The sequence below is a fragment of the Amblyomma mixtum genome, chromosome 5 (genome assembly GCF_055824585.1).
Source record: "Amblyomma mixtum isolate Tamu chromosome 5, ASM5582458v1, whole genome shotgun sequence".
NCBI classification, from domain to species: Eukaryota; Metazoa; Arthropoda; class Arachnida; order Ixodida; family Ixodidae; genus Amblyomma; species Amblyomma mixtum.
The window spans coordinates 47836994-47864168 of NC_143016.1; the positions used below are offsets into that span (position 1 = coordinate 47836994).

The 27175-nt window shown below is 49.0% G+C and overlaps 1 pseudogene across 1 annotated transcript in view; it reads right to left on the minus strand.

Annotated features, from left to right (window-relative positions):
- The window catches only part of LOC149342020 (uncharacterized), a 32469-nt pseudogene extending 7457 nt beyond the window's left edge, over positions 1-25012 (minus strand). The window contains exon 1 of the transcript XR_016282996.1: positions 23664-25012. The product of XR_016282996.1 is annotated as an uncharacterized LOC149342020 (transcript). The remainder of the gene's footprint in view (positions 1-23663) is intronic.
- Positions 25013-27175: the final 2163 nt, after the last annotated feature.

Genomic DNA, 27175 nt, shown 5'->3' on the forward strand with positions numbered 1-27175 from the left:
TCGTGTTAATACGTGTACGATCAAGCACATCAGCGCAGGAGCATTCGGGAATGACTAAAAGGTGTGCTTTGAACTTCTCTGCGCAACTGGCTGCGCATCTGGGCAGCAAGAAAATTCATCTTTTTTGTCCGTTACGGAAACTTCTGTGGGCACCTGAATTAAAAAATGGCCCCTGTACCCTGTCGAGTGTGGATAAAGCGACGCTAAGAATAGAGGGGCGACAGTGCGCATGCGCAAAACAGTAACCCGGGGGGCGTTATTGTCCCGCACCTGCGCACTGGCTCCCAGCTTCAGTCGAGCCCGTTGCTTGTGTTCAAAGCTTTGCGCGCTAGGCTTCTGTTGCCCCCAAACTTTAAGAATAGGTTAGAATATAGGTTAGAGGAGCCAGTAAGACCGCTTCCTCCCTCCCTCCTTTTCTCCCCCCCCCCCCCCAAAAAAAAAAAAAAACCAATAAGGTTCTCCCAGCCGATAGGGTACCCCTATTCTAAAGGTTCGGAGGCAGCGGAAGCCTCGCGCACATAGCTTTCAACTCGAGTAATAGGCTTGGCTCAAGCAGGAAGGCTAGTCATTAGCAATGCTCCTCAATCACAGGACCCGAATACGGTTCTTCGCAAGCGAGAGGAGGCACCTATCGACCGGATACGACGCTCAGGTTGCGCCTCCGAGACTTCGCTGCGGAGGAGACATCTGATATTCATTCGTCCGTGCAAAAACGTTTAACACGCCAAGAAATGGTGGCTAAACAACTGCTTCACGCACACGGCTTATGTTTGTCCCAATTAAACTTGAGCAGAGATACGTGCTTTCACCCTCGACATTGCACGCACCACGGCGGTTCTCAAAAGCAACCAACGGTTCTGGGTCTCCGACCCCGCAGATGCTGAGATAGGAGAAGCGCCACAAAACGTGTATACCTCCTGCACAGTAGTATGGGGCGGGGAGGAGCGGGGCAGGGGTGAAGGGAGAAGGGAGGGTCTTGCAAAGAAAGGCACCGTGCCTCCCGTTGAGCATGTACCTTTACGAGACGCCGTGCCGCGAAAGAATCCCCTCCCCTCCTCATCCCGGTTACCCCCCCCCCCCCCCCCCCCCCCCCATTCGTGCTTTCATATTCGTCGCGCCACTGACGCCCGTGCGGGGGCTCGCGTTGTCGCACCATTGCGGCTCGCAGTCTATTCGTGGCCGCAGCATCGCAGCAGGGAGGAAGGAACGGGTCCGCGAACGCGCACCTTGACGAATGCTCGAAACGCGGCCGGAAGGTGCGGCTTGCCCCCGAAGTTCTTCTTTCGCGGCCGGGACGACGGGACGGGACGGCGTCGATCGCTATCTGGAACGCGAGCTCCGGCGTGTTGCCGGGAAGAAAAAGTGCGGCCCAAAAAAGGACAAGAAGCCGTGGTGGCGAGAGCTGCTTCTCCGTCCGTCCAGCCAGTCAGATAAGGGGGCGATGCCAATCTACGCAGGATTTCCTTTCTGGCGTCTCCAGTCCCATCTCGAGTTCCCATCGATGCTCGCCCCGCAGCCAAGAAGAGAAAGGCTTCAGCAGCCAGCGGCGATATCTCAGAGCCTGCTCGCGGCCACAGAGCTGCCTAGAAAACATACACACATAAAAATGCGACCGAACTTTCCCTCGAGAAAACCAGCGCAAAAGAAGGGTGCGCGAGCGAGAAGCAACAATATAGGAGAAGACCGCGAATCTGAAGAAGTTTTGAGCCGTAAAAATGACGTGTTTTTATCATCACCCCGTCCCGTCCCGTTCCAGCCCGTTCTTTTTGAAAAGTTTTATTTCCGCAGGGGAAGATTGCAAGCGCCATTTGTTAAGCGCGAGCTTCGGCACACAAACAGGGTTTTCTCCAAGCCTATCGAACGTCGGAGAAACAAGACCAGAAACTATATACGAACACTATATATATATATATATATATATAAAGGAACGAGGCTGGCAGTGACAACAGCAGCACAGCAGTGGCGGCCCGCCTCTATTCGTCTGCGGCGGCGATCGCCAGTACTCGGCAAGACGAGGAGTTCGCGCCTGGTCCGCTTCTGGCCGATCCATTACACGACCCACTTGATGGATGATTGCGGGAGCGGACACTGGGGAAATGGGTCACAACAGGCGCGCCGCTACAACCCTTTCGCATCGAAATGTGTCATCGGGGAAACATCGAAGCGCCCTTAACAAGCCAAACGAATGGGCACAACTCCCAAATGCCTCTCCTCGTAACATTTGCCCACCGAAGGCAATAACTCGGCTCTGGATGTGTGGGGGTCGGCAAAATACGAAGAAACCATCAGCGGCCTCAAGGAGAAGTACGAACGCTCAAGAAAAGCGATGTTTCCTTCCTTAACCGGGGCCAAAAGCGCATTCATTACGGACTGCATACTCTTGTAGCCGAGTCAGAGAGAGGCGAGGTTTGCTCATAAACGCGGCAACCAAACTGACAGCCACGGAGTCGCAAGTTCCTAGTCAGAAGAGACCCTGCTCGCGACAGCGTGGACGAAAAGCATTGCTCTTGTGGTCGATGATCCACGGAAACCTTCGATCAAGGCTGCCTCTTTTGGTAGATCAGGAAACCATTTTTGGAAGTAAGCCTCTCTGCCTCCAGCAGACAAGCATACGAGGAATGAGAAACTATTTACCAAATATCATTAAAAAGTCTATATCTCTCTTTACGTTATGTAAGAAATAAACAAACGTGCTTTTAAACCAGGGTGAGCATGAGGTAACATAATTTTCTCGTGGCTGGTGAAGGAAAGAGACCTAGTAATCATTTACGTGAGAGCCAAATTGGCAAAAAGAGAGGACATGCCGTAAGGCAGCGCTAGCGTCATCCTTTCTTCAGTGTATCTTCAGAACAAACAAAACAGAAACTATATATGTGTATATATTCTCCCTGGCTTTTCTTCGTTTCAAAGAAAATGGCTTTTTCCACGCATATCTTCTTGCCTCAGGGACTGGAGATAGCACTCGATACTGAGGTCAGTTATTGGCTTTTCCAGCCGCTGTGCAACAGTTCCTTGGTTCAACTGCATATTGCACGTACTGGCCTACCGTTATAAATAGCATTGGGACCATTTTTGCCCGAACGGTTTGCTAAAAGCAACTGGACAGTATTAAATTCTTAGATAAGATGAGGTTATTTTCAAGCAGCATTTTCAAGCCCAGAATCGAGTTCTTGCATGGTTTAAAATGTCACGAGGTGACGATACAAAATTTTGTCTTCATCTGCAGCAAGGCCAGCCGAACAGAACACTACAGAGCTTTGGCACGCACTAACCTAGAAGTATACCGAATTACTAGTCCTTACAAAAATTTCTTTAGACAGTCTGTAAACTGTCCATAGACTTCTGGTCTATAGACAAACCGTAGAGAACAGTCTACAGGCAATACAAATCCTATAGACAGTCTACAGACAAGCTATAGATTTATGGGCATACACTTTTAGTAAACTTTTGTCTATAGACAGTCTATAGACTATGTATAGACAAATAGAAGTATCTATAGGAAGGCAACATAGTCTATAAGAAGTCTATAGACTGTCTATAGACCATTTTTATAAGGGAGTTGCCATTTACGTCCGAGTACGTCTTACACGAATGCTTAAGCATAAATACGTCTCCTCTAAGCTAAAACTGACTGCCTCTAAGCCAGTACTGACTGCCTAGTTTGTTGGTCTGGTCGATTTTTGTGACATACCAGGTCATTATTTTTTTTTCCTTTGCCTGTAGAATCAGCAGCTTATCTGTTCATAATATGACCAACAGTTTGCACCCTCTGGAGAAGTTCCAGTGCTCTGGAGTGACATGTTCTCCGAACAGTTCAAAGTTGACTGGCCCAGCTGCAGAACCCGTTGATGGGCGAAGTTCCGAAAGATTAAATGAGCGAGGAATGCCGCTGTTTTCGAACGGGTACGAGGGCGTGCAACTCGTGACCGCGACGTGTTGGGAGTGGCGCCCCGAGCCCCTCGTGAGCCGGCCTATAATCGCCGGGGGCCGCTTTTGATGTTCCGCCAAGGGTACCAATCATGCTAATTAAGAGAAACCCTTCGAGCTAATTGGAAAATTGGCGCCCCGTCTTTAGTTCGCCTTGAAACAGACGGGGCTGTGGTATGCGCCGCTTTCTTTGTCTTCGTTTCTTTTGAATACCGTGCATAATGCGCAAAGCGAGCTAAGGCTCCAGTGAATTACGGCTGCGGAGGTTGGACACGCACGCGTCGGTTCTTCGCACGTGCTGCATTGGAGCGCTTTAAAAGCTCGGAATCATGGCGGGTCGGCGGGGTATATAAATAAACCCCCGCTTTTCTGGGTTACCGGAAAGTCCCGTCAGATTAGCATGACGAATGCTTAAACGCTGTAAGTGGCTGCTGTTGCTCACAGCGAGGAACTAATGCAGAGTATGCGTGAAAAAAAAAGGACCAAATAGCGGAGCGCCTCCGGACCTCTGCGCATGTGACGACATTTAAATGATGACACCAGGAAGCGTATCTATAGTGATGCTACGATTCTGTGCGCGTTTAAATGCTTCCTGATCGCACCCACGAGAAAATATATATATATATATATATATATATATATATATATATATATATATATATATATATATATATATATATATATATATATATATATATATATATATATATATATATATAGCAAACAAGGGAAGGGGATGAGGGGCTCGTTATAAATATGAAAGAAGCCAACAGCCACAGAAACCAAGGGGCACAGGGGATTTTTTAATTGATTTATTTATTTTGTGGTGTTGATCAATTTAGAACATTACTGAATATGTTATCGCTTAAAGCTAATTGATTAGAAAACAGAAGAAAAAAAAAACAACCACATGCCACCGGTGTGTGTGTATATATATATATATATATATATATATATATATATATATATATATATATATATATATAAACTGATCGCTGAAACACCCGGTATATTGTGTTGCAGGGCTATTAATATCCGCTTTCACAAAGTGCATCATGAGCTTGTCAAATGTTTACTTCTGTTATTATACGTTTATCACGTTTCGGTTTTTTTCTTCCTTCCGTGAAACTAACTGCGAAAATGCCAGCAAAGGTGAGCGCTTAGTAGAGAAGGAATGAAAAAAAAAATGCCTTGATTTTAGGCATCTAAAAACCAAAGAAAAAAAGCGCGCTGCATTCGTCTCGGTAACTTTTACGCCGAAATGTTGACACACTGTAAACATAAAGGAGGAAAAACGGAGTAACATGTCCTCTATATAGCGCATTCCCTTTTATAGAATGGAGTGCGATGGAGGACATGCCTTACCCCCTATTTACTCCCATATGGGCGTATTCGTGTTTATATTGTACGACCGAATTCCAAACTCCGGCAAAGCCTTTTTTTGGTTTCCAGAAGGCATTGAAGCGCTTGAGGATTATTGCTTTTTTTTTCCTGAGGCAAATGTACCTAAAGCCGCCGACCAAGCGAAGCCGCACAATGAGAAAGGCGATTGTCTTCAAAGACAACGTTAGTGCAGGGGCTTCCCAACAAGGGTACGGAAGGCAGCCCGTTCTTGCCTGCTACAAAAAAGTGAGACCTAAAAAGGAGTTGAGTTGCTGCAAAAGTGACAACACCGGCGCGGGCTGCGGTTTGGAAGGTGTGTTTGGGCTAACAGTCAAACCGAAAGAAGTAAAAAGGGAGAAGATGTCCCCTGGTGCACTCACTTTTAGGGAGGGCGCTAGAGGTCAGCTTACACCCCTTTTTACTCCCATATAGGCGTATTCGTTAGAGTGTGCGACGCCACGCATATTTTCGGCCCCCAACACATTAATATTCTCAAAGGAGCTAAAACAAGGGTGAAAAGGTTTTTGTTAACTACACCCTTATCCAGTGTTTCACGCGTTGCCTTGACAAGTGTGTCTCGACTGCGTACGTGACACATGCGCATCCGAGTAACATGTGCATCCGGGCGTCCCTGCGTGCGCTGCATACAGCCTCTCCCGGATTTCAATGACGCGTGAGGTAGTCAGAATTCGTAGCGTCACCGCGCCCAGCGTAATCGCGCTTTCATAAGGACTGACAAGGCCATCACTAAGGAACAGCTACAAATCTCGAGCTCCAACCAGGCCCCTAAGTGTAATAGTTAAAAGGCGAACTGTTTTCATTAGTTAACCTGATTGTTGTTACCCTTGTTTTTGCCACGGGGCGGCAAATGCTACGTGGGTGGATGAGATTAACAAGTTTGAGGGGATACGGTGGCCACAGCTGGCGAAGGACAGGGTTAATTGGAGAGACATGGGAGAGGTCTTTGCCCTGCAGTGGGCGTAGTCAGGCTGATGATGATGATGAAGAATCTGGTTGTTAGTTAAGAATGTTCCCTTGTTAACTGATGCCCGCCGCCACACGCCGCATGAGTCGCACGAGTGATCGACACACCTCAAAAAGCCTGTTTTTTTTTTTTTTAATTAGCAGCGGGCTCCACTGAAACAGCCAATAGATATCCGAGACAGAAGCTTGTCGTTTTGTAATTCATGTCTAATTGGGGCCTATGGGCCACACTTCCAGGTACTATAATTACCAGGAATTCCGTACAAGTGCTACTAGTGCCCCTGGCTGCAACACATTGCGCATGGACATCAACTTTGAAAAGTATCTCGCTGACATCATCCGTGACGCAAGAAACAGAGTGACTGGGTGGTTGCAGTTGCAACGTGATAGGCCGCTTTAGGCTTAGCGGCCCTGGATGGTTGCTGTCCTGAATTCCTGGTAATGAGGTGAGCTTTAATCATCCCGTCAAGTCAGATGCTGCAGTAGAATAAGTATTTCCCGTACGTAGTGCGCCTCCTCTTGAGTGCGTCATTCGGCACGAGTTATGAGCCACACTGGGCACATTTCTGCTCGCGGCAACTGCGCGGTATACTATATACGTGCAAGCACAAAAACCTTCGAGTGTGATTTTGGTTTCCTGCGAAGCTGCACTATAGCGGAACGTTATTAACTATACAAGCTGCCGCGTAAGGCTGCGCCAACAAAATCAGTTTTCATACCGCGGGTGATAAATGTATGCGCTCAAAGATGTCCTTTGCTGAAAAGCGAACTATACCCCAACACGCCTCGATGAAAACACACAGGGAAGGGGGCCACGGTGGTTAAAAACAAGGAGGCGCATAAAATAAGCGACCACAGTCTCTGATAAAGCCATAAAAAGGGGCGAAACGCTAAAGACTCACGCAGAGTTTACGGCCCGGAGTGTAGTAGCGCGAGGAGCAGTCAGTTAGCGCTTCCTTCGCGTTCAACACGAACAAACGCTCACGTATCGCATAAAGTTTAAGACACGGAGGTGCTACATTTCTTTTCCACGCACAGGCGGAGTGAGACACTTCGCTTTTAGGGTGGCAACGGCAAGAAGAGAGCCCAGTGCGCGGGAAACGAGGAATAATAACAGTAAAAAAAGAAGAGACGCAGCCCATTTGCACGCAGCCCTCACTCGACGAAATTTAAGCTTCTCGAATTTCCGCCTCCTGTCTGTGATGAGGCTGGCGCACTGTGTACAGCTGCGAGTAGCCGGCGCCTTCGCTGGCACCCCGCATAAAAGGTGTCAGAAACGTATTTACTCCCCCGACTTCAACTGCAGACAGAAGAAACGCTCCCAGCTGCTGAAATGACACGTTTCGCCGGGGCACGACGCACACAGCCTAGACACTTTACACCGGCGTTCTTCGGTTCCTGTGTCTGATTATTTCTCCTTTTCTTCCCTAGACGATTAGGCAACGGTTCAGTCAAGGTCGTCTGTGCTATTCTCATAGAGAGAGCTCCGCTGAAATTGCCATCGACCGAAGCATCCAGAGGCTGTTGATTGCCGTGGATGAAACAAGGTCGTTTCATCATCCATTCTGTATAGCGGTCTTCTTGGCAGTGAGTGGGCAGGCAGTGATTCCGTCAGGGTCCTTTACTCCTGGTCGGTCAACGTTGTCGAGAAGGGCCACTTGAAGTGTACGTTTCAGCTCTGACTTGCTGCCGTGCGGGTTTTCCCGGGAACTGCCCTAGCCTGCAGGCATGCCCTGCCAAATACACTTTAGTCTTGATCTTGTGTTCTACCGTAATCACTTCTTAAGTTTCATTTGCACATGTCCGATACTTCAAAATTTCCAGTTTCACTTCTAACCTTCTGCTTTCTCCTGTCGCAGTGGCTTCACTGAGGGGCTCTTTCTTATCTGCCAAGTACAATAAGCAAGCTAGACGCTTGTTGATGCGCAGCCACCTTTTCGGCCACTACAAGCCGCGGACAGCATGTATAACAAGGCAGAAAATGCTACAGCATGAAATGCAGCAACACTGGCCCCAACAGCGCACTTTACAAAGAAGGGGGAGCAGAAGGATAAACTTTATGAGGTGCGAAAAAGAAAAGCTGAACGAAAGCGCTTCGTCCTGTGTGTTCGTCCATTTTCCGTATTTCGATAGCGCTCACCAATACCTTCAAGAATGTATTTCCAACTAGCCCCAGTAGTAGCTCTTTTGACTGAACCTGAGGTCGACCCTAGGTGACCAGAAAATTTTGATTCGTTATGACCTCGGTGGCTCATTCGGGGAAAAAAAAACAAGCTCTGCTCCACTTCAGCAGGCCCACACACTGATGATTTTTGTGTCCACAGAGGATTTTAATGCACAGCCATTAGAACCCCAATTAGCGCGAAAAGTGTCCTGCACTGAAGGCAGCGTGTGTAGCCTCGGGAAGGAGGCGAAGTGGACAGATTGAAATGACGAGGTGATGAAGAGAAGGAAGGGAAAGGGCAGTGTAATGTAGAGAGAGAAAAACCGCGGTCGCCAATTACAATCGAGAGGCGGGGAGAGTGGCGAGTGGGTACGGTGGGGCACACGGATATCGATAAAATGAACCACGCCACCCGCCACCGCCAAGGGGAAACACTAATGCTAACGCATACTCTGCTGCATGGATCGCACTGATCGTCACTGACTTTTTTTTTCCTTGAGAGCTGAGTATTCTGTACAGTTTTCCTTTCTGTTGTTTCGTTTCACGCAGCACACAGAAAGATGTATATCGATGCCTTATAGGTTTTTCGGCATTTTTTGTATCCGCCTCATGACACAGCCCTATACAACTGTCTCATATACCTAGCTTACGGTTTCATGCTTCAGAGCAGACAACTGAGCAAGTTGGTAAACGTTCATTGCGGAATACTTCAAGCGATAGCACACAACGACACAGAAGGGGACACAGCGCTGTGTGCCCTTCTGTGTCGTTGTGTGCGAAGTCTTGAAGTGTTTCGCAATGAATTTTCAAAGCTACATAAATTTATTCAGTAAAATTAAATCTTCGCTCATGCAGTTCTCCACTGTTGGAGCTTGGTAGGGGTTATGAAAGGAAAATGGATAAACAACATGTGCGACACAGGAGCGTGTTTTCACGCAGGTGCCCCAGGCATATGCGTGCGCTCTTCAATCACTGCCTTTTTCCAAAACTTTAGCAGGCGTCTCCACCTTTCGGCTATGCAGGGAAACAAAACAGCTTATTACTCTGCAATATCTCAAGAGTTCATGAGCTTTTCCCTTTCCCGATGCAGGTTGACATGGAAAGCCTTTTTTGGCGCGATGAGTAGAAGCCACACCTACGCAATTAGGCCCACCTCGCCGCCACTGGCAGTCATAAAAAAAAAAGCGCTGGAAGGTCTCAAATTACGTCGCAGATGCGCACAAGACTTATCAGGAAAGGCCTTTTTATAAACATTTTATAGAGGTAAGCATTTAAACGAAGCGCGCCGGCAAGCCGCAGACAAGTCGTGCACTCGCGTTGCCCGTCTCTTGACTACACTTTATAGATTTTCTTAAGCTCACCATACCTCCATCGGACTGCTTTTGACAGAACACGTCCCCCAAACTCACGCGCGCGTCTGCATTTCAACGCGTCCGCGCGTCATGTCGCGAACGGCAAAACGAAACTTTGCTCTTGTTATGCACGCCCGAAGAGTCGCGACAGCAGCGCTAATTTTTGCGACGCTCGAAACGAAGACCGTGCCGACAGCACTCGTGCTCAGTGCGTGCCATGAACGATCGATGACGGCTCTGACAGCTTCGAAGGAAGCGGACACAGGAGTGGAAACCAACACATTTTTTTCCTTTGGGCAAACTCCTAGCTAAAGTGAATTGGTCACTGCGTCATGGACGTTATTTTTTTTTATAGTGCGACCCGCGTAGCAACACAGTCTGCTCTGATCTGGCTGGCAATCCTGAGAAATGGGAATTTTCGCCACTCATGGGGGTACACATAGAGGTATAAAAAAAGAGTGATTTTAACTGTTTCGTCGCGCGCTACTAGGAAGTCACAGTGACATATATTGGAGCTTCCCATACTTGTCTCTGCATTCTTCATCTTCGCTTTTGCAGCGGTTTTCTCCTCTTTTTTTCGCTACTGAGGCCAAGTGCCTACTTGCTCCTTTTAGCTTTTTTTGTTCCTCTCCAGAAACCGCTTCTCCATCGTAGCGTAGCAAATCCGGTGCTGGCTTACGTCATCGTGACCTGTCATTTTTACATGGTCACTCCGCGCATGCGCGCCTCTCCTCCTCTGCCCTCTCCCGAGCTCCACTGGTTGAAAACAAATCAACAGGTTCCCTGCAGGTGGTTCCCTGCACACCTCCACAATGGCAGCTCTTCCCTTCGTTCACTTTCTTCTCATCCCTTCCTTCACGGCGCGGTTGAGGTGTCCACTAGAAGTGTGACAGTTACTTCGCCCTTTCCTCACAAGCAATCGTTTTTCTTTGTTTTTTTTTTCCAGTACGTATGCACAACATATTGGTGAAATGTATAAGCGACAGATGGCAGCAGCTGTAAAGCACGGACCTGCCACTCGCGGATCGTACCTGCATCACCTACGTGCGTTGTTTTCAGCCAGAGTAACGGGAGAATTTTCGCGAACTTCCCCGAGGGCGTCATATTTTGTGATATAGGCGGAATGCCTACCTACTCTTTTTTGTGGGCCACGAACCCCGGCAATAATTTTATTTGTCGAGTAACGGTTAGGAAGGCTGCGCATTTCATGAAGTAACAGAAAGACATTTAACCACAAATTCCAGCGTTAAGCAAAATGCCGAGCTAAATGAAAGGAATGTGGTGGCATCCCCATTCCATGAGCGGGAGTCGACGATGGGAGTAATTACGCAGGAGTCTCCTCACATGCCCCACTTCGAGGAACTCAAAGGATATTCCTCTGTCCATAGTATTTTTGTTTTTGCACCTGAGTGCAAAATGCCCTCTCGATTACTAATTTCAGCATAGCGGAGACCTATCCGAAAAGATGTATACCGGATTACCAATGTGCAGTATGAAATCACAGGCCTTCAGATAAGCTTCAAACCAGAAATGAACTTTAAACTATACTTATAGCTTAAAGTTATAGCTTAAAGGGGGGCGTGGAACCGGCATGGCTGAAGCACTGCCGCTCACGTTTGTCCTGTTGCTTTTGCAGAGACATGGCGTCTCAGCTTTGAAGGAATGTTGCGGTTGCGCCGTTTCGTGTTCATCGCCTACGAGTTCACCCTTTTCGTCTGGGATATGCGCCGACGGATCAAGGAACGCAAGTTCGTCTGCTGCTGCCAGGGACGATTCGACGTGCGTCGCCGCTACATGGCGAACGCTTTATGCTTGTAACTCTGCCTGCGAGCGGAGGTGTCATGTGTGCTTCTCTTTTGTACATTGCCCCCCCCCCCCCCCCCACTGTAATGCCACGGCGCTGTGGGTTCCTTACTAAATAAATAAATAAATAAATAAATAAATATATACTGTTACGAAGCTTGCCCCCCTTGTTGGATCTGGGCGCTCCAGTAAATTATACTTTACAGCGCAGCTGTTACGAGCCCGTTCCGTTGCTTTAGCGGTGTTGGCGTCACCTGTAAGAGTATGAAGAAGAAAGGGTAAAGAAGGAGTGCACGGAGACAGTGAAAACGCCTCGAAGAAGCAGGAGGAGGAGGTTAGACCAGGCGATAAGAGGTTCATGGGGAGAACTGGGCCGGTCCGAACGCACTCCTCGCAGATCACTTGACTACTAGACGCATCTGATTGGTTGAACTACTGCGCCCAGGTAAGCCGCATTGATGAAAGGAGGAGAGGTCAGATTAGGTGAAAAGAGGTGCGCAGGATGTAATGGAAGCCGGGATGACGCAACACTTGCAACTGCTGCATGGTCAAAGACGTTAGTGAGGAGCATTAGGAGTACAGGCTGTTGCGCACGCATTCGTCGCATTCGCTGCTTCAGTGGCTAGACGACGGCTGTTGCGACGCCATGCCAGGTAGCACGAGCGGCAGGAAGCTGAACTGGACACATTCGCGCCGTGTGTTTGGTATTTGTTTCTTCAGTGCCTCATCACTATAGGCATTGGAACCAAATGGAAGTTCTGAACTATGACGGAGTAAGTCCGCACCCACTTCGTTAACGTCCTTGCTTTTTCTTAGAGCCCTGAGATAGTGTTACCACTTCCCGCGCCTAGCACGCTCTTAGTATTGCTTCGACCTTCTTCTCCAAGAGTAACAAAAATTATTATACAGTGAACTAGCCACGCGCATCAGAGCACAAGTGAGGCCGCTGTTGTTCGTGCCATGAGAGCACGCGTCCTGTAGCTCTGAGCCCACGCTTGCCACTTCGCTGTTTTATCTGGCACGCTGACAACAACGCTCGCCGACACGTGAAACGTAATGACCACGAGTCTTTGCTTTGCGCACACGACGAAGAGTCCGTCTGTGGCACTGGTCGGTTACAGTGGTTGGAGAACAGGCAAGAGGTAAGTAGAAAGTAAAGTGAAATAGAAAAAAAAAAAATCAGCGAGAGTAGAAGAGGCATTCCCGCAAGATAGTTTCAGCATAGCGCGTACCGCTGTCGCTTACCGCGCCCCGCCATTGCGCAAGGGCTGATCGGAGCCGACGCGGCAGGCGCGCGCGCTGTTGACGGGAACGTGGCGCCACCTGACGCGCCTCGGGGCGATCTGCGCATGCGCAGTGGTGGCTCGCGGTATGCGGTAAGTGGCAGCAGTAGCTTTTGTGTAAGGTGGATGTAGAAGAACGGGTTCATTTGATTCTAAGAAGATTCTGGTGTGGGCTAGTTGGTTCATGCTTAATAAACAGATTCACAACAGCACTACGGAACGAGGACAGAAGGAACACGAAAAACACAGGACGGGCGCTGAGTCCTGTGTTTTTCGTGTTCCTTCTGTCCTCGTTCCGTAGCGCTGTTGTGAATCTGTTTATTAATTCATTTGATTGTTGAGCCACATTACAATCGGTCACTAGACGCATCAATTAGATCAATATGTGACCGTGCTATGTGATGACATCATTGTGTGCGGATGTCAACCACGGGATTTTCATAGTGTCTGGCTCTAAAGGCCGGTTCACATGCAAGCGAATCGAGCGATTGAGCGGCTCGTCGCGGCGAAAAATTTTAATACTTGGAACCTCGTCGGCCGCAACGACTCGAAACAAATTTTTCGCTAGTTTTCTCTTGCATCTGAAGCAGACAGAAACAGCTGACGCTTTAAAAAAAAATAAGAAAATACATCCGCTAAAGATTACAGGGCTTCCGTAGATGTATTATTGAACGAAATGACGGCCACGATGAGAATTCTCGTAAAATAAAATGAAAGCGCCGATGCTCAGTGCTGAACGGTCGAAACGCCACGCATCGATGAATAGTTTATAAACAGTGCGGCGTCTCAGAGCGAGTCAAACTGCCGACTACTCGTGATTAGAACGCGAAGAAAAACGAGCGAACAGCCGGCCCGGTCTCGAGAGTGTGACAAGTTTGCTCGCCAGTGCGCGCTTTGATTCATGCTCGGTGGCGAGCCGCCCCCGTGAAATGTTTATTGTCCGTCGCATGACTTGTTTGCGCCGTGCAGGGGGAAGGCAACATCGACTGCTGAAACGCGCGGAGGGATTAACGACCTCGTACTACTTCTTACCCCCTCCCTCCGTCCTCCCACTACATAGAGAGAGAGAGAGAGAGAGAGAGAGAGAATATAGAAAAGCGCGCAAACGAGAACACTGAAAACCTGACGCGTCGCGACTGCTTGAGGGGGGTCGGGGGAGGGGGGGGGGGGGGGGCAGCTTGTAAAAACAAACAAAAAAAAACTTCGTTTTTAGTTTGCCTTCTCAGTGCAGTCGGCTCTTCTACAATAGGAGTAATTCCTCAAAGGAATGAACTGTACGAACGGGTTGCAACGTGTGAGTGGCTGTCAGCGTTCGTTAGCGATTGAAGAAGGGCGCCTGGAAAGGGCTTTGGAGGCGCGGATATTTATGCCAACGGAGAATTAAGCGCTTTCCACGTGACACAGCCAGACAGAGAGAGAGAGAGAGAAACTAGATTTATTCGAGGGAAAGGGAGCAGGCTAGTCAATACGCAGCTGCGGCTTAAACAGTCGAGTATACAGCCAAATGAATTCAGAGACACATTGAGTATCAAGCCTTCGAGAAATGCATGTCTTTTCTTTCAGTGATTCATTTCACTCGGTAAAAATAAGGCGCAGCGTCAGCGCCGCGCCACGCTCCCGAGGTGAGGCTGTGATCACACGCAGGTTTGAACGAAGAGTTTAGACCGGTTGCCAAGCAGCCATAAGTTTTAACAGAACGGCGACCGTCAGCGCTCCCCAAGAAGGGCCAAAGTCCTCTATTAATGTCCCTCACGGAAAGAGAAAGCCTTTGGCGTAATTCGCACCTTAATAAAGTAGGGAAGGTACCTTCCGAACCATATGGGGCTCTCTCACGCTTCTTTCGAAGCATCACCAACGAAGCATCACTTCGAAGCAAAGTGCTAGCAGCCCGGTAACGGGACGGGCTTGCTTTTCTGGCCCGTATGTCTGACAAGACTCAGTATCCAACCTAACAGAAGGTCCAATATTAACAAAGCGAAAGGAGTGGCCAATTTCGGATATTACTGCACCTTCGTGGCTGATATATACCGAGTGTTTCAGCGAATGCAGTTATATTTAAAAGTGGGTTTTTTAATGCGAAAGCATTGAAGGGGTCATCGGCAACATAACCTGGCGTTGCCATCCAGCAGCAGTGGTACGAGAACCCAAATGACGTCACAGTGGTCTTGCATAATGTGAGCATTAGACCATAATATAGTAATCGGTGATATAGGCAACGCAGCAAGGACATTAGATGAGACATTAGTAGTTAGTGATAGAGGCAGTTTTGGAAAGATAAAGGATGTTACTAAATAACGATGAGGGTCGTTAATGACAATGGCAATGATAAAGGACTCCTAGTCAAAAGCTTTTACCATAAAGGTCTTTACCCTAAAGGCCTTTAGGTCACAGAATGCTTTCGCATTCACAGCACGTAAGGACTTTAACTGCCCACCGTAACTTTTTTGAGGTATAAAGAGTTTTTCGTATAGTTTAGTGCCAGTGATAACGATAGCCGGAAACCATGTGACTGGCTTGGCTTATGTGGGTTTAACGTCCCAAGGCGACTCAGGCTATGAGGGACGCTGTAGTGAAGAGCTCCGGAAATTTCGACCACCTAAGGTTCTTTAGCGTGCACTGACATCGCACAGCCCATGGGCCTCTAGAATTTCGCCACCATCGAAATTCCGCCGCTGCGGCCGGGACCGAACGCACGTCTTTCTGACCAGCAGCCGAGCGCCATAACCACTGAGCTACCGAGGCGGCTAGGAAACCATGTGAATCGTGCTAATTAGTACCAATTGATCGTATAACTTATAACTCTTACAGTTAGAAGCCAGATAGTAATCGGAGATTTATATCTGGTCGTTAGCAATGATGGCCATATTATCAGTTTTCGAAAACGCGATTATACTAGGAACTGTGCAACAGCAAATTGTGGACAGAGAGAGACACACCGCATGGCATGTACGCCTCCGAGTGAGGCTGCGTAAGCACCCCGACCGTACGGCTTAAAACAGACAAGGCTATTTTTAACGGGCAGCTACAAATGCCGATTACAATCTAGCACCTAAATGGAACATTTATAGGAATTTTGATTTTTATTGACCAACTTGATAGTTAGACCGATTCCCATAGTTTCTTAAATTGCCTCCTGCCTCGGTGGTTCAGTGGTTTGGCCGTACGGCTACCGAGCCGGAGTACCCGAGTTCAACCCCGGCGGCAGCGGTCGAGTTTCGATGGAGGTACAACACCGCCCGTGTGCTGTACGATGTCAGAGCATGTTGAAGAACCCCAGGTGGTCTAAATTAATCCGAAGCCCGCCCCCTCTCCCCTGTACGGCGTCTCTCATAATCTATGCGTCACTTCCGGCGTTAAACACCACAATTTACAATTTACGTTTGCCACAATCAGGGTCGTCTTTATACGGCGTTTAGTATCTTTGGTACAGGACATACCCAGTTATATGTGCACGTATGCATTTCAAGAATAGCCTGTTTAATGGGAGTCACCGCATTGAAAAGCGCTCGTACGACTGGTGCCGTACCTTTCCTTTTGACTGTTTATAACTCACACGAAGACCTGCACTCTGCCAGGCTTCGGGAAAGCGAGGATGATCGTTCGTCGAGATTTGCTGTGAATCAAGTGCGAAGCCTCACCAGCGCGGTTTGGCCATTTTGTATTTTTTGTCCATGAGTCACGTGCACACAGACTTGCGGATGTTTTCGAGCAGCGTCACGAGCGCGTGCTTCCTGTGTGCAACTCGTCGCATGTTTGCCCGGCCTGTCACCTCCTACTTGCGCGCAGAGTCTTAAAGGCGTTTGAAAGCATTTGGGGACGTCTACGACCCCTGCGTCCCCACCGATGTGGAGAAAGCATGCGCAGAGCGCTAGGTTCGGGTTTCGTGCTCGGGGCACACCTCACCCGAAGACGACGAAGGTAGTGCGAGGCACGTGCACCGATTGGGCGTGTGGTCGTGGAACAAGGTTACGCTACGCGCCTTCAGTGGCGGAAGGTGTCCCATAAACCGCCCTCGCTGTGAAAAAAATAAATGTCCCGAAAACCAACCCGACCACATTGTACAGCAGAACGCACGCTTTAGGGGAGGAGGGAAAAGTATCTGACCAAAGCTCGCCTGAAGAGCGATCATTTCCAGCGCCGCTATAGCTCAGTGGTGAACCAGAAACAATTGAGCATTGTTTCATCAGTTGCAAAGATACAGTACTCTTCTGGGATATCCTGCAACGCACATTTAAAAAAAGAATTCATCTGACTCCACATTCTGTTCGCTATCTCACTGCGCTGCCATTTGTTGATGAACCCCTGGACATGTTCCTTCTGATTGGACTGCACAGCCTCTGGTAAACCCGCATGATGGACAGACACTGTGAACCTGTTGTGTCTACAAAGGATCACTTCAGTCGAATGGTTGTTAATTTAAGAGACGTGTATGCCCAGACTGAGTACGAACCGGAGTGGCACTCACTATTAGTGATGTGCTCTGCATTGCCCCTTTTCTAGTGTATGTCTTTTGAATATGTATTGATTACCACTGTTTTTATAATGGCTTGTATATAGTTCATGTACATAGAACATAACATCACTGTAATAAATACCATGTTGAATAAAAAATAAAAGCTCAGTGGTAGAACACTGGCCTCGTAAACCAGGGGTCATGAGTTCAAACCTCACTGGCGGCAGCAGTTTCTTTTCTATCAGGTTTGGTCTTGGAAAGATTTTAGTTGGATTGTTTTCCTTTATCTTTAGTTCGCCTTCCGACCAGAGAGAATGCTGTCAACATGTTCCCATCCGAAAACATTTAGTTGTTCTATGGGCGGGAACATCTCACGTGCGGGAACTTTCTCTGAAAAGACCGCTTTTCTATTTCTCGACCAAATCCTCAATACCAAACGATGTGCCATTTCGGACCACTCCAAGATTCAAAGATATGCAGTATTCTTTTTTTTTTTTTGCCTCTCCATGGTTTTAACTTTCACTCCTGCTTAAAGTGAAACACAAAATGGCAACTGCTTTTTGAAGGAGCTTCTTATAGAACATTCTGGCAAGTGGGAAGAATTGTTCGGCGATTATACTTCCCTAGTTCTGAACTTGGGAAACGTGACGTAATGTTTCGACCGCTAAGGCGCAGAAATGAGCTCCCGTCTACATCTGTTTCGGATAGGATAGCTTTATGAGATTAACGCAGGGGTCTCATATGGCCCCTACATTATTTCCGAAGTTGAAGGGGCCCGGAGATTGCTTCGTAATAGCCGTATCTTCGTTATAGCCCACGCTGACCGAGCTTCCAAGGGGAATCGTTATCCCTTCGTTATATCTATTATTTCGTTATAGCGAGGTTAGACTGTAGCTAACAAGACTAACGCGCAGAGCGGAATAATGAGCACATTCCGCGTCTCCTGTCTCAGTATGTTTTTTTTTTCAGTAAGTTCCTTACACTATATATATATATATATATATATATATATATATATATATATATATATATATATATATATATATATATATATATATATTCCACGCAGTTTTTGCAATGTTTCCTTCACAGCAACTAGCGCTTGAATGTGTTACGTTTAATATTCCTCGTCGTATATTTCGCAGGTCCGCTGCCGAACACCGCGGATTCAAAATGAGTGATCCATTTTCCTCTTGTACCTTTCTTGCTTGCTCGCCATTTCGCGATGACAAGCTGTCTCTTGCCAGCTTGTTGGGGCTATACGAATTGACGTCATGAAAGCTGCCGCGCAAGCTTTCATCTTACGTCCCCTAACTATTATTCTGGAGAGAAACAGACGACCAGTATAGAACAACGAGACAGGCTTTGCAGATTCGAGAGGCGGTTGCTCTGTAGCGGTTGGATTTCGAAACTTGAAATCTAAGGTTTGATGAAATCTCGTCTGGTCGGGTAGTAGATTCACATGTGATCATATTCATACGTCAATTACATCTTTTAACAACCTTTTGCTCGGTGTTATTCCTTTCTTTTCACATTCTATTTCGACACCTGAGTAGCATAAAGTTGAGAAGTGCTAGGAATCGGGCTAGTTGGAACTGCTTGCATTTACACGCACATAACAAGCGAAGACAGACAAGAACGTTTAAGAACAATCTACCTTAACCTTTCTAGTCTGTCTTCGCTAACTGCGTCAGTGTCAATCCAAGCAGCCCAGCTGCTTTCCGAGACAAGCACAGGAAATATATGCACAAGTACAATACTTGTAGTACGCACGACTGCCACCACGTGCAGCGTGGCGCTCGGCACTCAATACCACCGCGGGAATTTCAAATTTTGGTATATTCCATTGATTTATTATGGCCGTCGGAAATAGGTAATGTGAGCGTAGTAAGTATTTAACAAGTCAGATTTTGCAGCGAGGCCGAAGAGTCGGCCATGATAACCACCATGTCCGTGAAGAATTTCTCGGGATCTATAGTTTTCTCAAAATTACAAGTTAAGATATCCTCGCTGAGTTAGGCGGCATTCACTAGTGGCGGCCAACAGACGACGCCATAGTTACTGGAATAGTTTGGTTCATTTTTTTTTTATTAGAGCTGTTTGCCATTAGGCATAATGAAAAAGGGAAAGAAAGTTATCAAAACGAGTGTAAACAAGCCTCGCTTAAAAAGCGGCAAAAGTTCGCGATAAAGCGATTATCATGAGTCCACTTGCGATAGCCGCCTGCAACGTCCCATCGCAGGCCTAGCTTTCTTAGGAAGCGTCGTCTCACAGAAGCTGCAGCCGGGCAAGTCCACAGCAAGCGTTTTTCGCCACACTGGTTTATGGGGTAATAATCTCCTAAAGCGGCCGTAGAAAAGGGCTCCGGAAATTTCGACCACCTGGGGATCTTTAACGTGCACTGACATCGCACAGTATACGGGCCTCTAGAACTTCGCTTCCATCGAAATTCGACCGCCGCGGCCGGGGATCGAACCCCCGTATTTCGGATCAGCCGCCGAGCGCAGTTGCTGAAATGTGTATGAAAGTTGGGCCTGATATGCTTCAACCCGAAAACTGTAGTCGGATACAATTCAAGAACGTAGCGGCCCTTTAAAGGAGGCCTCCCAGCCGTTTGCGTTGACCGACTGTCCCGACGTCGGATCCGGCTTCACGGATTGACCCGCCCATCACCTGCGATGCCACCTAAGCGACGTCACCAGAACCGGTCGACGCCACTGTCTGGGGGGGCCTCCTCTGCGCATGCGCGCTCTCTCCTCAGCCAAATGCCGGGCGCTCTATTAGAAGTGGGAAGCACACCCCTTGTGTTCGGCCGCCGCGATGGCTCAGTGATTATGGAGCTGGGCTGCTGACCCGAAAGTCGCGGGTTCGATCCTGGCCGCGGCGGTCGAATTTTGATGGAGGCAAATTTCTAGAGGCCCGTGTACTGTGCGATGTCAGTGCATGTTAAAGAACCCCGGGTGGTCGAAATTTCCGGAGCCCTTCACTACGGCGTCCCCCATAGCTTGAGCCGCTTTGGGACGTTAAATCCCCATAAACCTAACCTAGTGTTCCCCATAAACCTAACCTAGTGGAGTACGTGCGTGCGTGCGGAAACACCTTGTTCAAGCACCCGACCTTGCATAATTGATCATGGCTTTCGAATGAGAGTATTTAATCAATTTCTGGCGGTGAAGTTTTGAGTTATTTTTACTAGACCAGAGGGTCAAAGCTTGATTGGGCAAATTATCATTAGTAGAATTATTACTAAAGCTTTCTACTCCGCAAAGGACGCCTTGAACGGCAAGCCAGCTACTCCACTACAGGCCCGTTTTGCCTTCCATTCACTCTTTATCCGATAATTTGCGTACGAACGGAACTGAAGCGAATGCTACAAGGACCGTCCAGTTGCATTACTGCTACACACTCCGTGCGGTGTTGCTTCAAGAGGAGTTTAGAAAGTCCAATCTGTACAAAGTAGGCTGTCTGGAGTACTATATCAGATCACATCACAGGCCAAAAAGAATAGCACTGACGAAGGGTTCATGATAAACGACGACATCAGGTCGATGTTTCGAGCTAAGTCAAAGCTGCTACTGACGGCTGCGCTTGCTAAACTAAGGTCTTCGCTTCTATTTGGCAGGAAACGAAGTAAATATACGGCTGAATGGTACGCGATTTCTATTTGGATGTACACAAATAGACGGAGTCGTGTAACGAAATGGCGTATAAATAAGCTTCCAAAATCTGAGTCTAGGTAGCTTTGCTTAAGCGCAGGATTGAAGTCAAACCGTTGTGGAACACCGTCCTCTGCACAGCACCGCGCGTCACCGGTGTAGTATAGAGTGCGACTCGGTTATAACAAAATCCCGGATAAAAGGAATAACGCACAATGCTTAAAACCCAGAACTGTATGAGACTTAGCATTGTAAATTATGAGTGATATAGTAAAATACCTAACTGCACGTTAGATAAGTCGAGCTCTGGACATGCACGTCCTTTTCCCAAAAGTGACCTCCTCTCGTTCGTCCAGCCTGGCTGATCGATCGGAAACAGCGTGTACAGGGCCCTCGCCTCTTTGAGCAAGGATGATAATCTGCTTGACTTTCATCACAGCCTTCGTCAACAGCGACTTGGTCTCGTACTGCTTTAATGCTCAAGTCACGTGACCATCACGCCCACAGTAACGCAGAAAATGGGCGTCACCTGACTGCTGAAGGCTGAGAAACTAAGAGTATTAAGTACTAGCTAAGAAAAAAAAAACTTTTCTTATTTATTGACGGCCAGAAACTATTAACGAAACTGTTCTTTTTTTTCATTTCCTTGTTAGCGGCAAGTATAAGTTCTTGAAATAATTCATTACTGCATCTAAGCAACTGGTGTGGCCGTCAGTTTAGAGTTTCAAAACGAAGCAGTTGAGAGCAGTTTTATGTTTTCATACATTGCGGTGTCAAATGTTAAGCTGTGCAACCTGGTTTAGTTTAAGCTCAAGGCGACGACAAATCCCTGTGGGAAACAAACCATGAACTCTAACAAGCCTGGACATCCATCTCAGCTAACAAAATCTCCTGTATGCTGATTTAGCTCTATGCAGCTATCGGTTATGCTGAACAAATCTTCGCACGTCTTGCAGTTGGTCATAAAAGGGTTCCACTGTATAGAGGGGTTAACTCAGCAGAATGGTGCCAGCTAAATCACGTTTGAGAGGCTTAGTCAGTTAGCGTCACCATTGATTGGTTGCCGCTCAGCGTCTAACTACTGTAGGCCCTCGGAAAACACGTAAAACAGTTGAGGTCCATAGTGCTGACCACGGTAGTGTTACGGGCGGCTCTATCCCCCGAATTCAAGGGCGCGCTCATGCTTCTGTGGTTACTTTGAGCAGCACAAACTGATTTATAGCAATCTCGGCATTTACACTCGACGGTCTGAATCAGGGCCACATTCCTGAACCGCATAAAAGGTTTAGCGACTGGAGCTTTCAGCGTTTCTCATGAGTTACATAGGGGTGTTCCGACACAAAATAATAGTGCGCGTATGTAGTACTTGTTGTTGCATTCTGCTTTCTGAATTTTATTTTCCGTCTTAACTGTACAGAACGCATGATAAAATCGTTGGTTTCTTCAGCTGCAACCTGAAAATCGATGTCACGGTACTTCAATAACAAAAAAAAAAAAAGCACATAGAAATGCGTGCACTCTCAGTCACGCCCCAGACCACTCGGGTCGTTTGACGAGAGGTTATACCGACGTGAGCCGTCGCGACAAAGACTGTGTTATGCTGGGCATGTCTGTAATGATTGAGTAGAGTAGCCCCGTAGGAGGCACGCATGACACAATCTCGTGCATAATCAGTTTCGTCCACAAGCTTGTGCGAACTCATGAATTCTGAACAGTAGAAACTAGAGGTAAACTTGTACTTTGCCCAATTTCTCGGGATGATTCCTAGCAGGAAAACCTGAAAATTCCCAAAATTTCGTCTCTTGAGTTTATGATCCCCGGAGCCACAGCAACCACGTTTCCGCCAAATGATTACGTTGTGCTCAGGCTAAACGGCACGACTGAAAGACTTGATGAATGACGTTGTGCTCAATAAGCTGCTTCTTCTGTATAAAAGACAACTTGCATTATTAGTTAGTGAATCCCCGACAGCCTTAACCAGCCAAGATCGCAAAAAAAAAAAGATAAACAATACTCCTTTCTCACAATTGGGAGCGAAGACACCCACGTACCACGTGGCTTGGCTTCCAGAGATTAGTGCGACGTCATACTATCTGTACGAAGAAACAAGAAAGAAATACTAGCGTACTGACATTCCGACCCCGATGAAGTCATATAACCGCACGCCACTACACCACTGATATAGGAACGCCAAAAAACAAAAAGATGCGTCCATGAGACTCGTAATTAGCAGAGCAACTTTTCTAACTACTACTAACAGCTGCTAATTGCCTCTTACAAGCCTCGTGTCAACAAATGTGCGTCCAACTAGGCTGTTCTGCTTGTTGCAGATATCAATTTAATTCCTGCGATGCACACGCGACCACAGAACGAAGCGTTGATAATGCCTCGCAGCTGCTCAGATGAGTCATCTTGCTTTCGGCTTTGCAGCAGTCCAAGTCCTCGAGAAATCGATCATTCGCATGCGAGACAAAAATCCGGATCGGCGTGTTTGACTTCGAATTTCACGCAAGAGAAATCGAAGCGAAGAATAAGAAGCCGTGTTCAGCCCGCTCCGCGCACGGGTTCAGTCGCCGGTCACGAAAACGTGACCAGCGCGCCCCTCTCATTCAAACGGCTTCGGCGGACGCGCAAGTTTCCCCCCTCAGCTGAACTCACCTCTCACAGCGGAAGGCCACTGGATCAGGCAGAGCATCAGCAGCAGCACGTACAAGCCGGTCCGCACGACGAAGGAGCCCCCGGTGCCAAGGCCAAGCATGTCCGCCGGCGCTCGCGCCAGCGGCCGCGACTCCTGGCGCGTCGTCGCCGTGGTGAGCGCCGCCGTCAGCCGCCGGCGCGCACACCGCCAGCGCCGGCGCACGCCCGACGCCGCGACGCCGATGTGCCGCGCCTCGCTGTCGGCGCGCGCTCTCCCCGCCCCGACAACAAGCGGCGCGGCGGCGGCTTCACCACCAGCGCCGCCACCGCCGCCGCTGTCCGGCGCCGGAGCAGCGCAGCTGCCCCCCCTCCCTCCTCGCTTCCTTCCGAGCTTGCTTGGCTTACTTCCGCGCGCGCGCCGGTTCGCTGGCCTCCTCGGCGCTGCTTCTTGCAAGTATCCGCCGCCTCGTCGCCGCACTGGACGCCAGTCGAAAATTCGCTTGATGTATGGTGGTCGCCGGGCCCCGCTCTGCTGTTGCGGTTTTGCGCTTTTTCTCCTACTTCGCGCTGCCTGCGCGTCTCCTCCCGATCCGCTTCCTTTTTCTCCCGGACAGTGGGGAGCCGCCGGCTGGGATGAAAAACCGGTCCAGTTTCGCGCCGACAAGGAGCGCTATGAAAAGGGCGATGACAGATTGTTATTTTTCCGCACTGACACGGGACCAATTTCGGTGCTCGAACGATGGCAACAAACACAAGGGCAATGACAAAGCGGTATCCTCGGTGTCCTCGCTGTAGTCCTCGAGTGTGACTGCGCTGCTCTCGTTTGTCGGTTCCTCCTCCTTTCAGGGGCTGGCGAACTGCGTTCCTCAGCTGGGAGGAAGCGGCAGAAAAACCGCAGCCACTATCGGGCCGCGCGCGAAGTGTCGGCGCTGCGCCGCGAAGGTATTGTAGGAGGGAGCCGGCGCACGGCCGAGCATCTGGCACGGCTGTCAGTCAGTCGACGGTGCACGAACGACATCGTCGCCTCGGCACTGCTGCTGCTGTCATCGGCAAAAGCCGGCCCGAAGCGGCGGCGTTGAAGCGCGACGGGCAGGCATGCAAATGCGATATGTCTCGTCAGGCGGCCCGGGCGTCGTCGCCTGACGACTCAGTGACGACGACGGCGAGGACGGGTCGAAGCTCCAAAGCGGGCCGGGCGCGACACCACGACGCCTGGGCTCTCCGCGGCGACGGCCGGCGTCCCGTCTGGGAATGGATGCAGGAGCTGAGGAGGAGCGCAGCACGACGTTTCTGCTGCGTCGAGGAGAGTGTGCGAGCGCGCGCTGGCTTCGCGAGTAGCGCTCCGGCCTCGTTGCTTCTCCCCTCTCGCTGGGCTCCGCCGCATCCACAGCAGCGACGAGCCGCTCTTTCTGGGAACACAAAAACACGCGCCGTTTTTGGCCCCGCTGCATCGGCTCCCCTGGAGAGCGGAGAGGCGGCACGACGACGCGCTTTGAAGGGTGCGCGCGAGAAGCAGTGGGCCACCGGAGCGGAAGTGCGCGGACTCGCGCAACCGCGACTGCTTACTTTTCTGGTCTTCCTGGGGGACCATTTTGCAAGATGCAAGCGAGCAGGGCTGGGTGCTGAAGAGATAAACTAAACCGCTGTTACCTACTGAAGCGAAGACAAGTGAAGGAAACAGGGCAGAAGACAAGGACGTGAAAGGACAACACAGGCGCTAATTGAGAGCTAATTGAAATGCTCCATAAGAGAGAAAAAAAGATTGGATTAAGAAATCTGATAAAGCTGCGACATCGCAAAATGTCGGAGAACCTGCGGCACTAAAAATCGCTTTTCTGGATTAATTACTCGGCTTGTAAAAAAAAGAGAAACATTCCGGTTTCGCACCTGAACCGTTGGACGCCCGCTCTATCTGGCGCAGGCATGCACCGATTCTGGATGGGAAGACGGACGGATGGACGGGTCTCTTCCCTCGCTTACTTTGCCCTCCTTTTCCCGCGTTGTTGCGTCTGCTCTCCCAGGCTGGAAGAAAAGGAAAGGAGAAAAGAGGGAGGAGACATCTCCAAGAAGAACAGCCACCACCACCTCGGGCTTGCTCTAAAGCTTATCTCCTTCTTGAGACTCCTTTTTTATTCTTCAAACCATTCGGCTTCCTCATGCATGTTTGTGCGTGTGACTGTTGTTGGATGGCCACAAAGTGAAGGGCGGAGGAAGGGAGGGGGGTACCGAGCAAGGCCCACTGCTGGGGTCCGAAGAGAGGGCAGAACCAGGAAAGGGCGATTATACGAGCGCTCGCGCTTTTGGCGGGTGATCGAAGTGGACCAAAGGCGAGAGGAAAACAGGACGGCGGGGCGAAAACTTTCTCCCGATAACGACGACAAGCAAAAAGCGACCAAACTGACGGTGGCCAGCAGGGGGTGTGGGGGGTGGGAAGGGGAGGTGTGTCCAGGCGCCAGTCGTCCCCTCTACCCGAGTGGCTTCGTTTTGTGACGCTGGTGCTGGTGGTGGACGTGCGTCCCGTGCCTTTGTGTTGTAATACTTGCTTGCTCTTCTAGCGTGGACATCCTCTTCGCATTCGTCCTCCCTCTTTGCTCTTTCAATTTTTTTTCTTTCACGTGCTCGTTTCTCCTTTTATTCCCCGCCGCTTGAATGCTGCAGTGCGGGAGGCGTTTTGTCGTTACTCTTTTCGCTCGAACTCTCCCTGGATGCATGCTCGACGGGGGCACAACTTCTCGGAAGCGGTTTCTGTTTATTTTATTTTTGTTTTGTTTACATGGCCCTCCTCCTTCCTGCTCATCCGCTAGTTAGGAACTGCACCGCCACCACTGTTTCTCGAACGCGCGCAAACACGCTTGTCACAGCAAATAAAGAGGTCTCGCGCTTGTCTTTCAAACCTGGACGTTGCCTGTCGTCCTGGCTTCACTTGGCTTGGTGCTGTTCCCACGCGAATGCTGCCTGTCTGGGTAAGTTTCTTATCATTAAAGGGGTGGTTTAATATGTGCCGTTGACGTGCGCTCATTTGCTTTTTTTCTTTGCTATTCGCAAAGCAGGAGTGCTTGACAAAGACGTATTGCGTAGGCGCCGTGTCTGCTAACTGCGCGGACGTGCGTATGGCATGTCACGTTCGGTAATCCGAAACTACTGTCACTTGATGCTCGAAGCAATGATGTATCTGCTGCGCTTCCATGCTGCAGCTGCTCGACCGAAGCACTATTTTCGGTCCGTGCCTTCGTCTGCCTTATCAACATCATCATCATCATCATCATCATCACAATTGGCGCCATAAGACGAGTCACTACCCCTTCAGGTCACAGGCCTGTTCCGCTGATCTCCGATTAGCATTTCTGTTTTGCGCCAGTAGGGGCCGCGTTATTCCAGCCGATTTTTAAAGCCCATGACTCCCTCACGTTCGACCACCTGCCTGTTTGCATGATTATGCTTCCGTATCTAAAAGCAGCAGGAATATTTTAGCCAATGTTACATCAGAATTGCATGATAGTCTAGTGTAAATGAAGGGGGGATGGGTTTGTTCA